The sequence below is a fragment of the Amyelois transitella genome, chromosome 22, assembly GCF_032362555.1.
Source record: "Amyelois transitella isolate CPQ chromosome 22, ilAmyTran1.1, whole genome shotgun sequence".
Taxonomy (NCBI): domain Eukaryota; kingdom Metazoa; phylum Arthropoda; class Insecta; order Lepidoptera; family Pyralidae; genus Amyelois; species Amyelois transitella.
Window position 1 is genome coordinate 4,722,941 of NC_083525.1, and position 18,783 is coordinate 4,741,723.

Genomic DNA, 18,783 nt, shown 5'->3' on the forward strand with positions numbered 1-18,783 from the left:
TATATAAATAAATATATACGGGACAAATTACACAGATTGAGTTAGCCTCGAAGTAAGTTCGAGACTTGTGTTACGAGATACTAACTCAACGATACTATATTTTATAATAAATACATATATAGATAAACACCCAAGACCCAAGACAATCAGAAAAAGTTCTTTTCTCGTCATGCCCTGGCCGGGATTCGAACCCGGGACCTCCGGTGTCACAGACAAGCGTACTACCGCTGCGCCACAGAGGCCGTCAAGACAAGACAAGAATAGAGAAGGGTGCTAAGATTGTTTGATTATGTGAAGAGGATAATTGAAAGCAGGTTAATAAAACAAATAAACAAGAAGAGTGTGGATGGAATAGGTAGGAGAGGAAAGGGTTACACGAACGTACGTTGATCATATTAAGGACGAAAGGTCAGGTTAAAAGTACCCGAAACCGCCGAACTTGCATGAAGAGGGTTATGAATGTAGATGTGGCGAGGGAAGTATGCAGATGATGAAGCATGAAAGATGTAGTTTTTGCCTACCCCTCCGGGAAAGAAAAATGATTTTATGTATGTATGAATGAATTGTAACAAGTAGCTAGTACAAAGGTCATGTCATAAATGAAAACAGGTTAACTAAAAAGAGACAGAAAGTGTGAAAAGGAACGTTAGAAGGAGATGGCTTAAACCTTCGATCAAATCGTGGACGCTCTGGCAAAAGGTCAGGTTTATATTTTATAAATCATTATTTATAATGAAACACCCAATACTTAAGCCCGTCAAAGTAAAGATGGGAAACATTTAAACTTTTGTAATAATAGGTCTATGCAAAAAATCGAAAAAAAGTGGAATGATTAATCTCTGCCTGATAATATTGTAATAATACTTCAATAATTAACCTAGTTTAGTTTTTTATGGCACGTAGAAAATATTTGCACTGCGAAATGTTTTTACATGATAAGGCTAAAACAAACTTTTGTTTTTCACTTGAAAAGGTCTCTTTTAAAGATTTCGCCGGGAAGAAGCGGACGCCTGTCAGTCCCGACGTGCATTATTTAAATTACTCTGGAATAAACGTAGAGTTTTTCTTAAAATATTTAAATTTGTTGCTTGGGATTCTTCTTTTAGGTGATGGGCTAGCAACCCGTAATTTCATTATTAAGCCATAAGTGATTAGACTGGCACTGTATGTTCTCTACTTATTTTTTCCACTATATCTCTTTCCCATGAACGTTGTTAAAGCGACTAAGGAAACAAGCAAATTCTTCTAGGGCAAGCTTCCATGGTTTTCAGGCATGCAAAGGTGAATTTTACCAGTTTCCAATAAATCTATCAAATCATTTACTTATTAACCTATACATTTTAACAGTATGTAAGCATTTAAAAAAGTCCAGTGACAGCTAAACCCAATTAAACCACTCCACCATAGTGTATCTCATAGACATTTCAAGATTCTATGTACGAGTATATATTAAAAAAGAATTTATAAAATCGGTTGCGTAGTTAAAAAAAAATACCTCCTGCATTAAAAGTTACTGTCCTTTTTATTAAAGTAAATGTTTTTTCACTTTGTTTCAGATTTCAAAACACGTGGACTTTTATCAAAGTGGTAAGTATTGAATGCGTTAACTGCTCATAAAAAGACTCTGTCAGTTCCAGTATCAAAGTCTAGTTTTAATCTTTGAGGCGTAACTACAGTATGGCTAACATTTTGCTAGCTGTTTTCCTCATTCCGATACAATGTCTATTCATCATCCACTGAGGTCTTGTTTTACACACTTGTTTAATGTTTGTTATACCTTTTCTTAAAAGAGACATACGAGATTAAATTGAGAACCTTCTATTCTTTTGAAGTCGGTCAAAATATATAAAAGTAGGAAATTTTACTTATAAGAGGAAATTCGTGTAAGCGCACATGATGACCTAAAGCGTGTGAAAATTAAGTCTTTGTAAGCTCACCGCGAAAATAACATTAGGACGGGTAAAGTTGCCTAGAGTGTGCAATGTCTATAGAACGCACATAAAGGCTCGTTGTGAACTGCAATTTTTTTATTATGAAAATTTTATATGAAACAACTACATTGTATTGGGGTAGTATAAAGAACAATAGCAGTGAGTTTTGTTATAATCTTGATATTTCTTAGGGTATGTCAGTTGCTTATAGACAATTTTATATGCCTGTTTTATTATTAATTTCATTAATTCTTATAGGAAAAATAATATTAGAAAAATTATATTAATTGCATGATGTGTGAACTCAGATATTACATGGAGTTGCATACATTAATAAACCTATCTAAGGAAGGGAAAGACACCGCCGAGTATAAAACTAAAATAAGAAGTGTGAAGGCAGCCACTCCATCATGAACATCACTATTGTCCCGAGCCGATAAGGAAAAGGAAATCTTTATTTCTATAAAACATTTATCATTGTCACGCCTATTTGTCAGCCAAAAATGTGAAGCAAATATTGAAAATGCTAAAATAAAAAGTTCCCAACTTGCCGGCAGTGCAAAAGCCAAGATCTTTCTGAGTGCCGAAAGTTTGTCACTCATTTGAATAACAAGAGAAACCTTTTTTGTTTCCCCTCACTTTAAGGTTTTTTTGTTGTTCCATATAAAAAAGTTTAAGTGACATGCAATAATATAATATACCTACTTCCATTAAAAACTTAGAGCCAAAGTCAAGACGTTAGACTTGTGGTACATACAATGTCAAAATGTATCATTTTTGTCTTGAAACTAGCATTAGGTAAATTGCGGGGAGGAATGTTATTCCGCTTAATCTATTTCGAGGTTGCAATTTACTTGTCAAAGGTCCGGGGCACCCTCTTGCAAATTGCTGGCCAGATAGCTCATAGAATTATAAATATTTAGAATTGATATTATTAATATTTTATTTAAGGAATTATTTATTTAGCAAATGGAAAGTTGTAGTCTCTGCCTATTCTTCCGGGAAAGAGGCGTGATTTTATGAATTTAAATTATATTTTAACCTTTTATTTTTTTAATTTTATTAAATTAGTATTTAGACATAGTGCTGGTAAAGATCATACCAACTGGAAAATGGCTTGTTAATTGTATAGATTGATATAAGTATATGGATGTAAATATACCTTTTAAGTTAAACTGATCCTTCAAATAATTCTCGAATTTTTAAATAAATTTAACATATATTTTTGTTTAAAACCCACAGGTAATACAGCAAACTTTTAAATGAATTTATTTTCAAGGATGTTCTATCAGTTTATAGCATCTATGCACTACGATAGCCTAAAATGGCCGGAAGCTATTTTGGGTGGCAGACACGTCATCTTATATAATCATCACTATATACGTCTAACAGATTTTCCACTTTCATAATAATTGGCTATAAAAAGCTAGTTATAAATCAACAACATTTGGCAAAACCGGTATGTTTGTTTGTTTGTAAACTCTTTATTGCACATAAAAATAAATGTAACAAAAATAGAACATTCATTGAATATAGAAGAATATGTACAATGGCGGACTTATCCCAATCGGGATTTCTTCTAGTCAACAAAAATAAAAAGGAAAATTCATAATCAAAGCATTGAAAGCATTGAGAATGCGTTACAACAATCAATTAATTACAAACTATTAATTTTTATTTTTTTTTATTTACAAAGTAGTAATAAACATTCATAAATAAAATAAATATAAACTTACATAAATATAAGTACACTCAAATGTTAGATGCATCAGAATACAGTCTTTTGATTAGTGTTTTAAAAGAAACTAGAAAGAACTAAGATTAAGGGCTTATTTCGTGTCTTGGGGAAGTATGTATGTATTTAAACAATCGATTTATCTTTAAGACCAAACACAGAAACATAACTATTTCCAAGTTAATTCCGATGACATTTAAAAAAACTTTTGGACTGGATAGTGGCATGCTACATGTATTAAAAAAAAAGAAACATTAAGTAAAAATGGTAGAAAAACTTTGTAGCTATCAAAAGACATTCAACATACAATTTTCTTTGGAGAGCAGCTATTGTATCACAAACAAAAGCAATCACAGCCCTACAGACTACACATGTTGTTTGTCCCAATTGTCAAAATTGTACAGTACAAGTTCAGTGAACATATGAAACTCCTAACAGATGTGGTTCGTGTTATCTTTAACCTCTTAAGTAAAATCTTGCCGCCGAAACACGTACACGAGTTAGTATAATTGGAAAACTTTAAAAGGTGCTCGGTAGAGAACAATTGAATCAGCCCTTTGAGTACCGCAGCCGCATTAATGAGGCAAGTTTAGGCTCAATTGTAAACCATATGAAGACGATTTTGTCTCTTGGTTTTAAAAATATCGGGTCGAGAAAAAGGTTGAATTAATCAGTCTTGTAGTCTATAGTAGTAGTAGTTGTAGTTAATAGACATTACAGATGGATGAAGCAATGAAAAATTTGCACGTATTTCCCTTATGAAGCGTAAAACACACTGACTGTAATCTCTACTGAACAATAAAATTATCTATATATATATATTAATATCCGCGGCAATATATTTCGATATGTTTCTTAGAATATGTACAAAAATACTTTTTATTAGATAGGCCAGGCAGAACCACATCTTTCCACTTGCCACTTTCCCTGCCTGAATACTTCTTTCGCTTTATCCGTATTCATATCTATATCTTCATGCAACAAGCTCGGCAGTTTCTCTGTTCTCATGAACTGATTTTATTAAGCCTAAATATATTTGCAACAATTTCTATAGGTACTGACTATATTGCAACGACAATCAGTCAAAGAATGAGCTAGGTATGTGTTCTACTACATATATACTTGTGATTTTCAAAGAACATTTCAAAGCATTTTCCGAACCTCAGACTGCTCAATAACACGCCTAATTTAGTTTACAAACGGCACACTCTGATTACTCCTTTTAATTTAACTTAATAATTGACAATTACTGTTTGGACGACTCGCCTTGGAGTAATTTGAGAAATGAAAACGAACTGAAACTCAATCTTCATTGAAGTTTTTTGATTATACATCCAAGTTTATTATTAGATGGCTTTATTTTTTTGATTTCAGTTTCGTGCGGGAAATGTAAATAATCAAGTTAATGAACCGTTTGGGTGGTATTTTATTTAACTAATTCTGCTCAAAGTGGTTGTCGAATATTTGACACAAACCCAATGAAGGACAAAGATGCTATATGCATGTATTTTATGACATTATTATTTACTTTAATGGATAATAAAGCGAGCGCCAGAGCTTAACTTATTCCGATTTTCCCTTGAAAATTTCCAAAAATGTACTCTTATGTTACTCCTGAAGGTCTTTTTTATATTTTGCCAAATTTCACCATATTTTTTCAATTGGTTCAATAGATATTTTTTTAGTTTATTTGTTACAAAAATACAAAAACAAATTATATCTTCAAATTAAAATTATCAACAAAAATTAAATACCAAGAAATAAACTCCTTATTGTATTTTTAGCGCTTCATCAATTCACAAAATTCAATTAAGGCGTTTGTTTATAATTTAATCAAAAATCAAGTCAAAACATTTTCATATTAAAGGATGATACGAAAGCAATACATTTATATATATTTGACTTCTGGATCGTGATTTTAGTTAGATTCATGATCCTTTCCAAGAAGGAGGTGGGACTTCTTTTTTCAATTCATCAAATTAAGTCCATTCCATTGGTTCCATCGACCATTCGTCCTTATCTGAAGGTACTTCACAATTTTAGTATGTAAAATATCACGAAGATGGACCAGTGGTATTGACGTAAAAGACGAGAAAACAAACACATTTGTACATTAATAATATTAGTATGGATTTCGATGATATTTTTTTGTTAAGAGATTGGTAAAAATAATTAATTTTTGCTGTGTTCGAATTTCGTGATGTTCGTGTAACCAGAGAGAAACTGGAGCCAAATCAATAAAAAAGTTATTTAATTTTTTTACCAGTACATAAACATCTACGGCGCCCTCTGTCGGCAATCGCTATAAATCAGGACGCAAAGTTCGGCCGCTGCGGAATTTATTTGAACTGCTAACAAGCTCACACCCCAGGGATTACATTCAATCATTCGTTCATCTGCGAATGAATAGTGTTTTGGCCAGTTCACTTTTAGTATTAAAACAGAAATGAGGAATTCATTGTTAACAAGAAAGCAGTTTAAAAAATGCTTATTGTATTTTTTATACAAAAATAGGTTGTTAAAAATAGTCTAGAATGAATAAGTCTTTTTTTAAAAGGTAAGAGAGTGTCGGCGAGCGAACGGTATATACGGGCCCGAATAAAGTCATGCACCGGGAGGCACAGGTTCAAATCCAACCCAGCTGCAGGTTCTTTTCCAATGACTCCTTTCTAAGTTTTGTAGTTTTATTGCTGATCAATGCTTATAATTATGGTGAGAGAAAAAATCGTAAGAAAAACTGCACATTCTATTTAATGTCTCAACATAATCCGTTATAGCAACTTGCGAATAATGTAAAGAAAAATACGATTTACAAAATAAATATATATTGGATGCTATTTATACAATACACTAACTTAAAATAAAATCGATGGAAAAATTGTGAAAAGAAACAAAAAACTATCAAACAAAAACGCAACGAAATTCATAGAAGACTGCGATTTCAAATTGCCGGGCGCTAGGTATTCTATTAAGGACAGGACCGTATTCTAGGGGCCGGACTCAGCAGAAACTTAAAAATGATATAATTTACAAATAATAAAAATCTTTAAATATTAATTATAATACAAATTTTAAACTTAGCCTAATACCCGCTACACCGTAATAAGGTTAGGCCCCCCTGCAATTATTGTTGACCTCAGACGGGAGTTGTTTCGTGTAATAAGCTGACTTACCCAATCTCCTCTTTTCAGAGAAGTGATAATGTAACAGAGATTCACATCAGGAGGAAGATATGAATCGATATTTAAATTAGATCCAATGGCATAATACAAAGTCCTATAACTACTCTATCCATTTCTACGTCAATAAACCCACTTACCAGCGACTAGTGTCACTAATCAAAACCGCTTCGTGGTTGTGGCTAATGTGGTGAGACCCACCTGTTACACTGTATACAGCTACAGATATTCCTATTTAAAGCTAAATGTAATAAACTTGATGCCCGCAGATCTGCTTGCGCAAATGAAAAATACTGTCAATTCGTGTAACTTGCGCGCTAACCTGTTATACGCTTAAAAGTAAAATTGAAAGCGACTAAGGAGTCGGTTTATAAACTTGAGATTTCTCTTGTAGGCGATGGACTAGCAATCTGTCACTACTTGAATCTCAATTCCATCATTAAGCTAAACAGCTAAACGTGGCCTTTCAGTCTTTTCGAGACTGTCGGCTCTGTCTTCCCGGCATGGGATATAGACGCTTATAAATTATAATACTTACATACGACGTGTTTAAGTATTATAATTTATAAGCCTTATTTCATATACCTACGTCGACTAGTTTCGGCTGGAGTCAGTCAGATAGGCGAGAGTAACGTGTTAATTCACTGATTGATTTGCCGTTATTTTTTACGAGACGCAAATGTACGGAGTTACGTATCGTTATAGTTGTTCGTAGTGATTACGTCGGAGTTAAAGCCCTAACTAGGGCTAGTAATGAAAATGTCCGGATAAGCTTACCAACCAAAAAATAATTCTTAATTTAAAAATCACATTTAACCCATTTCTTCGATATTTGAATAATAATCGTGGAATTCCATCAGCAGGGGCCTACTAAATGTCACTCACGTCGTTTCAAGTGACCTCTACAATCGATATCTCGTCTAATCGAATCGGGAGGACGGTATCACCATCGATTACGTCTCCCCGAACACCAGTATCGATAATGATCCACTCAGAACTTGGGCATCAATCTTATCCGGATCCAAAGATCCCTTTATACGATTTTATTTAAATTTAATCGAATCGCGGATAATCGAGTGGGTAATCGGTTGAATCTTAATATGGTAAAATCAATTTTTGAAGTCAAAATTAATAAATACTGTTTTTTTTTTAATATTTGGGGTTATTTTGATGTTTTATTGAGTTAAGAACGTAACTGGGACTAATCACAAGAAAAATTGCAGCTGACTTATGTCCAATTAAGTCTAGCCCGAGCCAAATAGTTATTGTACTTCTTTTTACAGGAAAAAAATGGGATCCTATGGACTGATTTTGATAACATTTTGTACAAAGAAACACTAAATCTTTAGGAGTAACATAGATAATATAGATTTATGTGGATGCCTACAAGAGCGAAGCCGTTGATTTTAAAACATAAAAAGGTATTTCCGATTTTTTAGATACCTTCAGACCGTCTCACTGTTTTACTTGACTGATTCTCAAAGACTATATTTCCCCACTTTTTCTCAAAGTAATATAAAGTACGTGCCAGATATGAAACAGCAATTTCCGACAACCGTATTTCTTACCTCATTAAAACTTGAAGTGGGAAATCTTCAACTATTTCTCAATATCGGCAAAGTTTAATATTACTTACTTAAGTGCGGTTTGTGTACAGTCTTCTTTAAAGTGGAGGCTTGAAAGATGAAAAATCTTTTTACCAACAAACTTTTTAAAACTAGAAGGTCACAGTGCTAAAAAATACTCTTTTACATTACGTAAATCAATAATTTCAGTAATTTATAATAATGTATATAGCTTCAATGCTGGTCAGCAAATCAGTGATTGAAAAAACATACATAGTGTGTAAAAATAACGTACCTTCTTCTCTCGTGCAGATAAGGTCAATCGAGGGAAAGCCTAACAAAACTCTGAGCTATATTTAGCAAAGCTAGCAATCTACCTTACTCATACTATCTGCCTTATTTCTATACTAGCTTTTGCCCGCGGCTTCGCCTGCGTTAATTTCGCTTCCATAAAAAGATTGCTTAGATAAAGAGCATTGTATTGATATAAACTAATATTATGCAAAAAAAAAGATGTACCTACTACGTAGGTGCGTATTTGAGGATGCTATTCAATCACGCAAATTCTACTGGATGGATTTTGAGGAAATTTACGTACACGGGAAGAATAATGCCTGGAATAGAACATAGTTTATTTTTCCTACAAAATCAAAGTCCCGGGGGCGCAGCTGTTAAAAAACTAATAAATTCTAAAGACAAAAAAAGGTAATTATAATAATGGAAAGTTAAAGTATCTCTTTGTATACAACATTTGCTATCTTGCCCATTGGAGACATCACAAATTTGCCTTCTGACCTCAGCCCATAGGCGAGTCAAAAAGGTTTTGCCTGTACCACCGGGCGCGTCAAGGAAAAATGTTTCACCCTGCTCTTCGTTAACACTTCTCAATACGTTGTCAAACACAGACTTTTGCTCATCGGAAATCATCCCAATACCATTATGTACGATCTCAGCCATTGCAACAGCGTCATAACTTGTCTCTGCTGAATATGCGCGACTCACTTGTGGATCGTCAGAGGTTTCCTGTGGTTCCGGAAGACCGTAGTTGACTCAAAGAATGGCCACCAAATGATAAGACAACATCTTGAAGCGAACAAAGGCAACGATTGATAACTCTTTCATCGGATTCAGTTACATTATCTCCGTAAGAATTTTTAATTAATTAAAAATTTTGCCAGCGTATACAATCATGTTATTTCTTAAATTTTCATGAGGCGCCATCTCGTATCGGGTGGTCACATAATAAATATCTAAACCACGGGAACTAAATAAACAAAGCAAATTGAATTATAAATAAACTAGCTTTCCGCCCGCGGCTTCGCCCACGTGTAATTCGGTTATATACCTATAGCGTTTTTTAATGATCTCGACAGGGCTTTTTCTTCCACAGGCTGAAATCTTGTTACAACTGGAATTAAATATAGCCTGTGTTACTCAGGGATGATGTAGCTTTCTAATGGTGAATGTTTGAAATCGATTCAGTAGTTTCGGAGTTTATCGATTACATGTGTAAACAAATATAGTCTGATAGTCATCATCCCATGTGAATGAGCTGATGATGGAAGGTACAACTCCTCAACGGTTAGGAGTTGAAAGAAAATTCTTACGAAGTTATACGTACATGTGAGGCTATTAGGTTGACCTGATAATAAAAAGTAAATCTCATTAACGTTAAGAATTTAGGTGAAACTGGATGCGGACAAATTTCGTCTCTTCACTTGTTTCCTTTTAGCTGTTTGTATGGGTAGTGTTAACACAAAATAGGGATTTAAAGGCGTGATGTTATTAATGTTATGCATGTATGTACATAATTATGTATGTTATTATGTATGTTAAAGAGACGACTGAAAGTTGTCATACAAAGTCTTTTTTTTTAAGGATGGGAAATCATCAAATGACCTCTCCCGCTCTGGGTGGAACGGAAGGGAGTGTCAGACTTTTACTGACTAAAACCCACCTCGTTCCTTCAGTTGCCCTTTGCGTTCCGGGGCCACGGTATCTCGTTAGAACTTTCCCGCAGCCCCGGCTCAGTTTATCCCGTTTCCCCCCCTTGGGGGTTGACATTTCAAAAATCCCTTCTTAGTGCTCACTTATGTTACTAAAGGAACCTCTGTTCAAAATCTCAGACTCCTATACCGAGCGGTTTCGGCTGTGCGTTAATAAATCAGTCACCCAATCGCACCCCCTAAATCACGATTGGAGGGTAGTTTGAAAAAACTTATAATGTCAAACATATTTACTTGCCTATGTACGTGTTCATGCCAAGTTTCAAGTTTATAAACCCAAGGAATAAGATTTTTCATAGAAACGTTTTTACCCCTTTTCCCCCCCTTGGGGGTTGAATTTCCAAAAATCCTTTCTTAGTGCTCCCCTACATATCCCAAGGAACCTACATTCCAAATTTCAGCTGTCTACGACCAGTAGTTTCGACTGTGCGTTGTCTGTCAGTCAGTCACTCAGTAACGGAAGAGTTTTATATATATAGATTTCATCCAGCTAATCGTGACCTTCGAGTCTTGTGACTGTAGATTCTGTCTACCCGTATCTGTATTAGGACGTGTTGTGCGTGTTTGTGCAAATTAGTTTGTGTTCCAGTGGTAAAACATTAATATTGTTAACCCAGAGGTCGCGGTCTAAAATCCCATGGAACATACTAATTTGTTGAGTTATTTTAAGTTTCAGGATTAAATTTCATTAGGAGCTGATTTTCAATTTAAGTTAGTAACAATCAATCATATAACCGTAACATACATACACACACATATATAACTTAATCACGACTCTTTCCCAAAAGTAGGTAGAGACTAAAACTACGAATTTTTCGTTAAAAATTACTTACAATTTCCTACATGAATTATATCTTACAGCCATTCGATAGGTTACATTTTGAATATTATTACTGACGCTTTTTATTAGTGGGAATGCCTAGTCCTGATTTGTAAGCATATATATGCATGTGAATAAATTAACATTTATAGAGATTTAAGATTGACGACAGCACTGGCAACAGCTTGTAACCCATATAATTCAAATTTTCTTGAACCAAATTACGAAAAAAATCTTACTAAGTACTTTAATTAAGTATTTTTCAGAGCGTCACTAGCCAACTGTGAGCAGTTTTAAGTTTGAAGATATCTATCATTGCATTTCTATAGTCTCTTCTTGAGAAGTTAATAAAACTAAGAATTGAATCGTATCGGCGGTGGTCGGGTTACACAGCAAGGCTTTTATTCGAGCGAAGAAGTTTTCGCGGCAATCAGACCCCGAGAACCAAACTCAACAGAAAGTAAGGCTACATTTATATGGCTTTATACAGAATGCAGATAGATATTATAATCCTTGGTATATTATTTCACTATATTATTTGCAGACGTTCTAGCAAAAGGTCTGGTCAAGAGTACCCGAAACCGACGAGCTTGCATGTAGAGAGTTATGAATGTGGAGGAAGCGAAAGAAGTGTGCAGGGATCGTGGCAAGTAGAAAGATGTGGTCTCTGCCTACCCCTCCGGGAAAGAGACCTGATTTATGTATGTATTATTTCACTAGAGAATGCCCGCAGCTACGATCGCGTAAAGCGAAAAATTCCGCTCATATCCTCTTCTTTGGGAATTCCGGGAAATTATTTCTAATTGCATTTCTAGACCACATAATGAATGTACATACCAAATCAATAATGTTCAGGTATAGTAGCAAGTGAAAAGATCTATAAACCTTTTATTTAGGCAGTGAAATAAAGGTATTTTATTATGGATTTTGCTATTAACCATACTTTATTTTAAAATATATTTATCAAGTTTAGCAAGATTCTTTACCTTTATTTCGATACCAGTATGTACCTAAAGAAATGAATTCTCGTACGTGAATAAATCAATAGTTAAATATTTCACTAGGCATCATACAAAAGATGTGAAATGTCGCGTAGTTACGAAACATTTCTCGAACATTCAAGGACAATCAGTCACCGTACCTTTTGTGCTGTTCCTTTTCGCCCCAGGCTTCTTTGTAACATAGCAGTGAAAAAGAGTAATGACCACGGAAATAGAGTTAGTAACATCCAACAGATTTACCGCTCTATTGTTAATATAATAAAGCACAGTTTGCGTCGACTACAGGTTCGCACTATCGTCTTAAATAAACTCGTAGTTGAGACACTGTATTGTTGAAATGAACTTTTCCACGTGATACTAATTTTATTCTTTGGCATGCCTTGTTTGTTTTAGGAATTTGTTATTATAATCGTTATTTTATGATATAAGATATTTTAATATAAGCAAAAAAAAATACTTAGTCTAGCTTAGTTTGGTGCAATGAAGAGTTGTTGTATTGTATTGGTAGTTTTAGAAAAAAACTTTTTTTTTGGTGCTAGGTGACTTCACTATAGTTATAATGTTACCAAATTCTGTAATATTAGGTAAATTTTTAAAGTAAGTAGTTTGTTTGATGTCGTTAAATTTGTTGATGGTTCCTTAGTAGGTACGTCATGTCAGACAGATCCAATAGTTTCAACACGCACTCAATCTGCACTAGAAGTGTAGCCAGGTCTCGCAAATCTGATTTTCTTTCGCACGATTACATAAAAAAATATACTTTGAGAAGTAAGAACTGGTATAGTTAGGGCGCATAGAAACGTGGCCCACTGAGTAACTGAGATCTGACAACTTTTTCACAGGGTAAGACTGGTCTTTGCTACATTTTTCATGAATTTGGTAGGATCAGATTTCCTTAAACCTGTCATTTCATAACATAACATAAAATCACGCCTCTTTCCCGGAAGGGTAGGCAGAGACTACCTCTATCCATTTGCCACGATCTCTGCATACTTCCTTCGCTTCATCCACATTCATAACTCTCTTCATGCAAGCTCGGCGGTTTCGGGTACTTTTGACTTGACCCTTTACCAGGACGTCCTTAATTTGATCAAGATACGTTCGTCTAAGTCTTCCCACTCCGACCTTTCCCTCAACACTCTCCTTGTATACATGGTCATTTCATAATTTACAATCAATAAAACTACAAGCAACTTATTGATAAAACGAAAATATTATGTACAAAAAGCTGTAGATACTAACTCAGTATAAGGAAGAAACAAACACGAAAGTCAAACTAGAGTCTGAAAGCATTAAATCTTGCACACGTCTCGCTCTATAGTGTCGGCAATACGTTATTGTCTTGGCTGTAAAACAATATGTGTTGTAACAGGAAATCTTTTATGTTAGCAGACTTGCCACCTACAGCTGATCAATGTTGTGTAAGGCTGTTTCTTGGATGTTTGTCTATTTATGTATTATATTTATGACTAGCTTTCCTCCGCGACTCCGCCCACGCGAGAAGTATACCCTATGTCTTTTTCGATGCTAGAAACTGGGAAAATCTCTATTATTCTTTTTAAGTTACTTCTATCAATTTTATTTAGAAAGACTAAACTACAAAATATTTTTTCCGTTTTATGGTAAGTACTGTTGATGTGCTGTGTGTTGATGTGAGCCGTGTGGTTCCCGGCACCAGTACAAAAAAGAATAGGACCACTCCATCTCTTTCCCATGGATGCGGTAAAAGGCGACTAAGGGATAGGCTTACAAACTTGGGATTCTTTTTTTAGGCGATGAGCTAGCAACCTGTCACTATTTGAATCTCAATTCTATCATTAAGCCTAAGCTGAGCGTGGCCTATCAGTCTTTTCCAGACTGTCGGCTCTGTCTACCCCGCAAGGGATATAGACGTGACCATATGTATGTATGTACTGTTGATGTGTAATTTGTTCCGTGTATTATTTACTTACGTAAAAGTAAGTTTTATTTACGTTAAGTACAGTAGGCATAAAGATTTATAAAACTACCGATGTTTGGTCTATTCAGTTCTTGAGAACTTGCTGAGGTACCTAACTGATTTAAAACTTTCGCGTTGCTAATAATAGCAAATATAAACTAACTTTTTATAAATACTACAGGTATTAAACTTGCTGAGATATTCGTGACTTTATAATTAAGCCATCCTCTTTGACTAGGCCTTGAGTCTTATGACTACTGGTTCTGTCTATCCCACAAGAGAGGAAGGCGTGATATTTGCACGTGTTCTTTATAAAATTGACTTCAAAAAGAAGATTCTGTAATTAAGTCATTCGATTAGTTCATTTTTTACGGCAAAATAAGATTGATATTTACTTTTAATGACAGTAAAATATAGGAAGAGTTGAAAATTCTTTCAACAAATAAAAAATTTATGCATGCATGCGAATAAGAAAATAATACTGAATTTTAAATCCCTTATTAAAATACGAGTGCTTTGTTAAGGGGAATATGTTAAACGTTTAGTTCATAAATGCCAGTAGAAAAGGGATTTCCTTCCACTTTCCAAATAACACGTGCGTATAAGAATAAAAGACACTCAAATAGAATGCGTAAAGGAATAACATACATTACCACTTTCATCCATACTAATATTATGAATGTTCGTATGTTCATCCGTTATTCAAGTTAAAACTTTTGATCTGATCTCCTTAAATTTTGCGTACATGTAGTGAGGAGTTCGGCGAAGTACATAGGGTACTTAATACGCGAGCGGAGCCGCGGGCGAAAGCTAGTTAGAATATAATTTATTATATTTACGCCCGCGAATTTGTCCGGGAAATCCTGTTTATTTTTGTTCTCGTAAATTAAGGGAAATCACATCTCTTTAAGTGTTACTAGACTTTCTAAGGAACCTACTACCAAATTACGAATATGTTGACCTACATATGTAGATTTGGGCTGATTTTCGATCAATAATTTTCTTCTTTTCTTTTAAGATTACTTACTCTGACAATACTTATCAATCTAAATATATTTTCATTCGGTAAAAATGTAACATATAAACTAATGTTATTTCGGTACATTCAATTGTAACAATGGTAGATATCTCTAGACACATAGTGCAGATCGTAAAACAAACGAGTTTCCTTTCCGAATTCCCATCATAAAACCGTTCAATGGCATTTAAATCCAAAAGGGCCGTTCCGCCCCACTTTCTTCCCATTTGTCGCATAATTGGTTTGAGGAATTCCCGAAGGATTGATGGATTGTTTCCTACAAGTTTGTCTTCGGCAAATTGTTAATTATGCTAATTTCTGGGTCGACAATTCGATTCCAAAGGGATAAACTTTGCGCGCGACTAAAATATTAATTTTCAAGTAATTTCTTTAATATAATTTGGCAAGTGTAATTTCTATTTTTCCCTTACTTTAATTGAGGATTACTTACTGTAATAATCTTATTAAAAGAGCTAAGATATTTAATAAAAAAGTAAAATTACATTTATAAATTGTGTACCCAAAAGGCTTAAAAATTCTGTTTTGATAGATACATAAATTAATTATTTAATAAACATATACGGGACAAATTATACAGATTGCGTTAAGTAAGTAGGAAATTTGTGTTACGATATACTAACTCAACTATACTAAATTTTATAAATATAAATATATTATAATAGAAGTATTTGTAAACATTAATGTTTACGAATATTTCAAACGACGTCGACCTCGATGTCGACGGATAGGTCAAACGATAAAAAAATTTAAAATCTGATAGCAAACCCTAAAATGCTGGCCGTATTGCGCCTTTTATAAATTATTATAATAAATACTTATATAAATAACATTCAAGACCCAGACCAATTAGAAAAAGTTCGTTTCTCATCATGCCCTGGCCGGGATTCGTACCAGGTACCTCCAGTGTTACAGACAAGCGCACTACCGCTGCGCCACAGAGCCCGTCACATACTTAAATATTTGCGCCTATTGAGGCTTCCTGCAGACGCTACAACAGAACCGGCCTTTGAACTCGTTGCCTGGAGGTGATACGGCACTTACTAGAATACATACATACAAACATATAAATATCATATTTTTCAGGATATTCAGAAAAGACAGTTTCTAAAAGATTCAGAGAGTAACTGGTTGCTAGCCCAGCGCCCAAAATAATAATCCCATGTTTATAATTCTTTATGGGAAATGCTGTTTAGTTTAGGTTTCATTTAAGCGATAATTAGCAACCTGCTGTGGCAACCTGTCAATATCTTAAAATCTCACTTTCATAATAAAACCATTTTTGAACACTTGCTCTGTAAGAGATACATGATAATGTATGTCTCAATATTAAGGCGTCATTTTGATTTCCGTAACCACTTATTTTGCGCTATAAGACCGCATTCTTCATTCATTCATTACAGGAAATTCCACATTCCCAGAATGAGATTTGGCAAATCCTTCGGATTGGCGCACATTTGTCTATATCCCTTCCAGTCCGTGCAGATCCTCGATTGCAGTAAATTACACAGTATTCCTTATCCCGCCTCTGATAAGACGGCTCCTTCTGATATTAATCATTCTTGGATTTATTATTTTCTCTCGCTTCGCAAGTATCATTGAATTTAATGGCGCGTTTTATCTTTCAATGAAGTAATGAGATTGAAAGGTTAGATACTTACAATTAAGTTCTTTGGATCTTGGCTTCACATTCAGTTGAACACATTCTTGCTTACCACAAGGCAGTTTGAGGTCAAGCGCACTGAAATCTTCTTATAAAAAAAATAATGATCAGAAATTTTTAGGATTTTAAATTTGGTATGTAGGAAGGCGTTCTAGGACTCAGAGGATTTCCCGAAACTCCCGCGGGAATGGAAATTAAAGGGATTTCTCTATTAACATGGGCGAAGACGTGGGCGTAATTCAATCTGTCTAGAAAAGAGCAAACTGATTGATATGAAGACCTTATGTAGTCTAGGGGTGCACTAAAGAGATGATTTTCTACTCGGCACTACTTAATAAAGAATAAATAAAATTTTAACGCTTTTTAAAAATTTTAAAGGCTTTAATGCATTTCATGGCATGCCCAACGATGGTTTGCATGTACAGTAATATAATTATTAAATTCAGGTCAGACTTCTAGGATAGGGCTGCCGCCTGTAAAAATCAAAAAGAAAGACATATTGTCACTACTATTCTACTTTAAAATTTTGTATTTCAATAATATTTCGTCACTGTCGCACTGTCGAAAACAATACGTTGAATTCGTATCCCAATACAACTCAAACAAGAATACCTATTTGTCATCGAATGGAAATCGTTATTATTCTGAACATTACATTTTTATGTGTCGACATGATAAAAGGGAAGAAAACGAATTTGTATTGTCATAACACAGTTTTTATAGAAGATAAAGTGTTTAACCGATGTAAATGTGGGTTGTTTGTACTTTATGAGTAACTTTGCTTTTTACGGTCATGCGGACAACGGCATAATATAAAAACACTAATATGAGACTGAGTTGCTTTATATATTAAACAAGTATGTTCGTATTATTGTATATAATCATGTTGGCAGTAAACATACATACATATACATAATAATCACGTCGATATCCCTTGCGGGGTAGACAGAGCCAACAGTCTTGAAAATACTGATAGGCCACGATCACCTGTTTGGCTTTATATACATACATAAGACAGAGCCAACAGTCATGAAAATACTAAAAGACCATATCAGGATCAATATTTTTTTTTTTATTAAGAAATAATAAATATGAAATACATGGAACAAAATATCTTTTATAAATACTAATCAAGCTTAGGAAACTATGTAGATTCTTGAATCGTGAATTCTGCTTGACATCAAGAGCCATTGAAGTAGTCACACGGAAGACTGGCAGCAATATATCGGCTTCAGTCACTGTTTATTAATAATCTTTGTCTTTACCAAGCTTAATACGAAGATAATAATGAATTGTCTAGTCTAAGTATTTCTGGAAGCTATTTTGTAAGTTTATTTATTTTTGATCTACAAAAATAATTTAATTTAGTATTTACTTATATCCGCGGTATCTGATCATATTTAAGTCTCCACTAATTCATCATATTTCATGAATATAGGTACTTTAGGAATAGCTCCGCCTGCTTTTATCAATAATTTCGTTAATTTTCCTTTCTAGCGGGATTATCAGGTAAACCTCCCTTAGTTTACTCCTAGATCATACGGAATCTGTGAAATTTTGAACTCTAGATATATGGCAGTGAAATAAATTAAAAATAAATAGAAGTTTGCACTGCACATGCAAAATTTGTAACATTATAAGTATAAACAATTACGTACCTGCCCTTTATAATACAGTACAATATAATTCCCTATTTCTCCTGCAAATCCTACAAAAGACGAGAGTTAAATTGCAATAATTCCGTACACAAATATATTCCAACTAGAAACAGTTCCGACGCTTCCCTGCGCTAACAGATAAAACAATTGCGAATTAAAGTTGTTCCTCAAAGGTGCAATGAATTCAACTATAAAACAGACTAGTTTTAACACGTAAAATTTTTAACTACCTTAATAGTGGGTCGTTAAG

The 18,783-nt window shown here is 34.2% G+C and overlaps 1 protein-coding gene across 1 annotated transcript in view; it reads left to right on the forward strand.

Annotated features, from left to right (window-relative positions):
- The window catches only part of LOC106129869 (uncoordinated protein 58-like), a 42,663-nt gene that overhangs the window by 9,108 nt on the left and 14,772 nt on the right, over positions 1-18,783 (forward strand). The window contains exon 2 of the mRNA XM_013328560.2: positions 1,557-1,587. The gene's annotated coding sequence lies outside the window, so the exon portion shown is untranslated. The remainder of the gene's footprint in view (positions 1-1,556; positions 1,588-18,783) is intronic.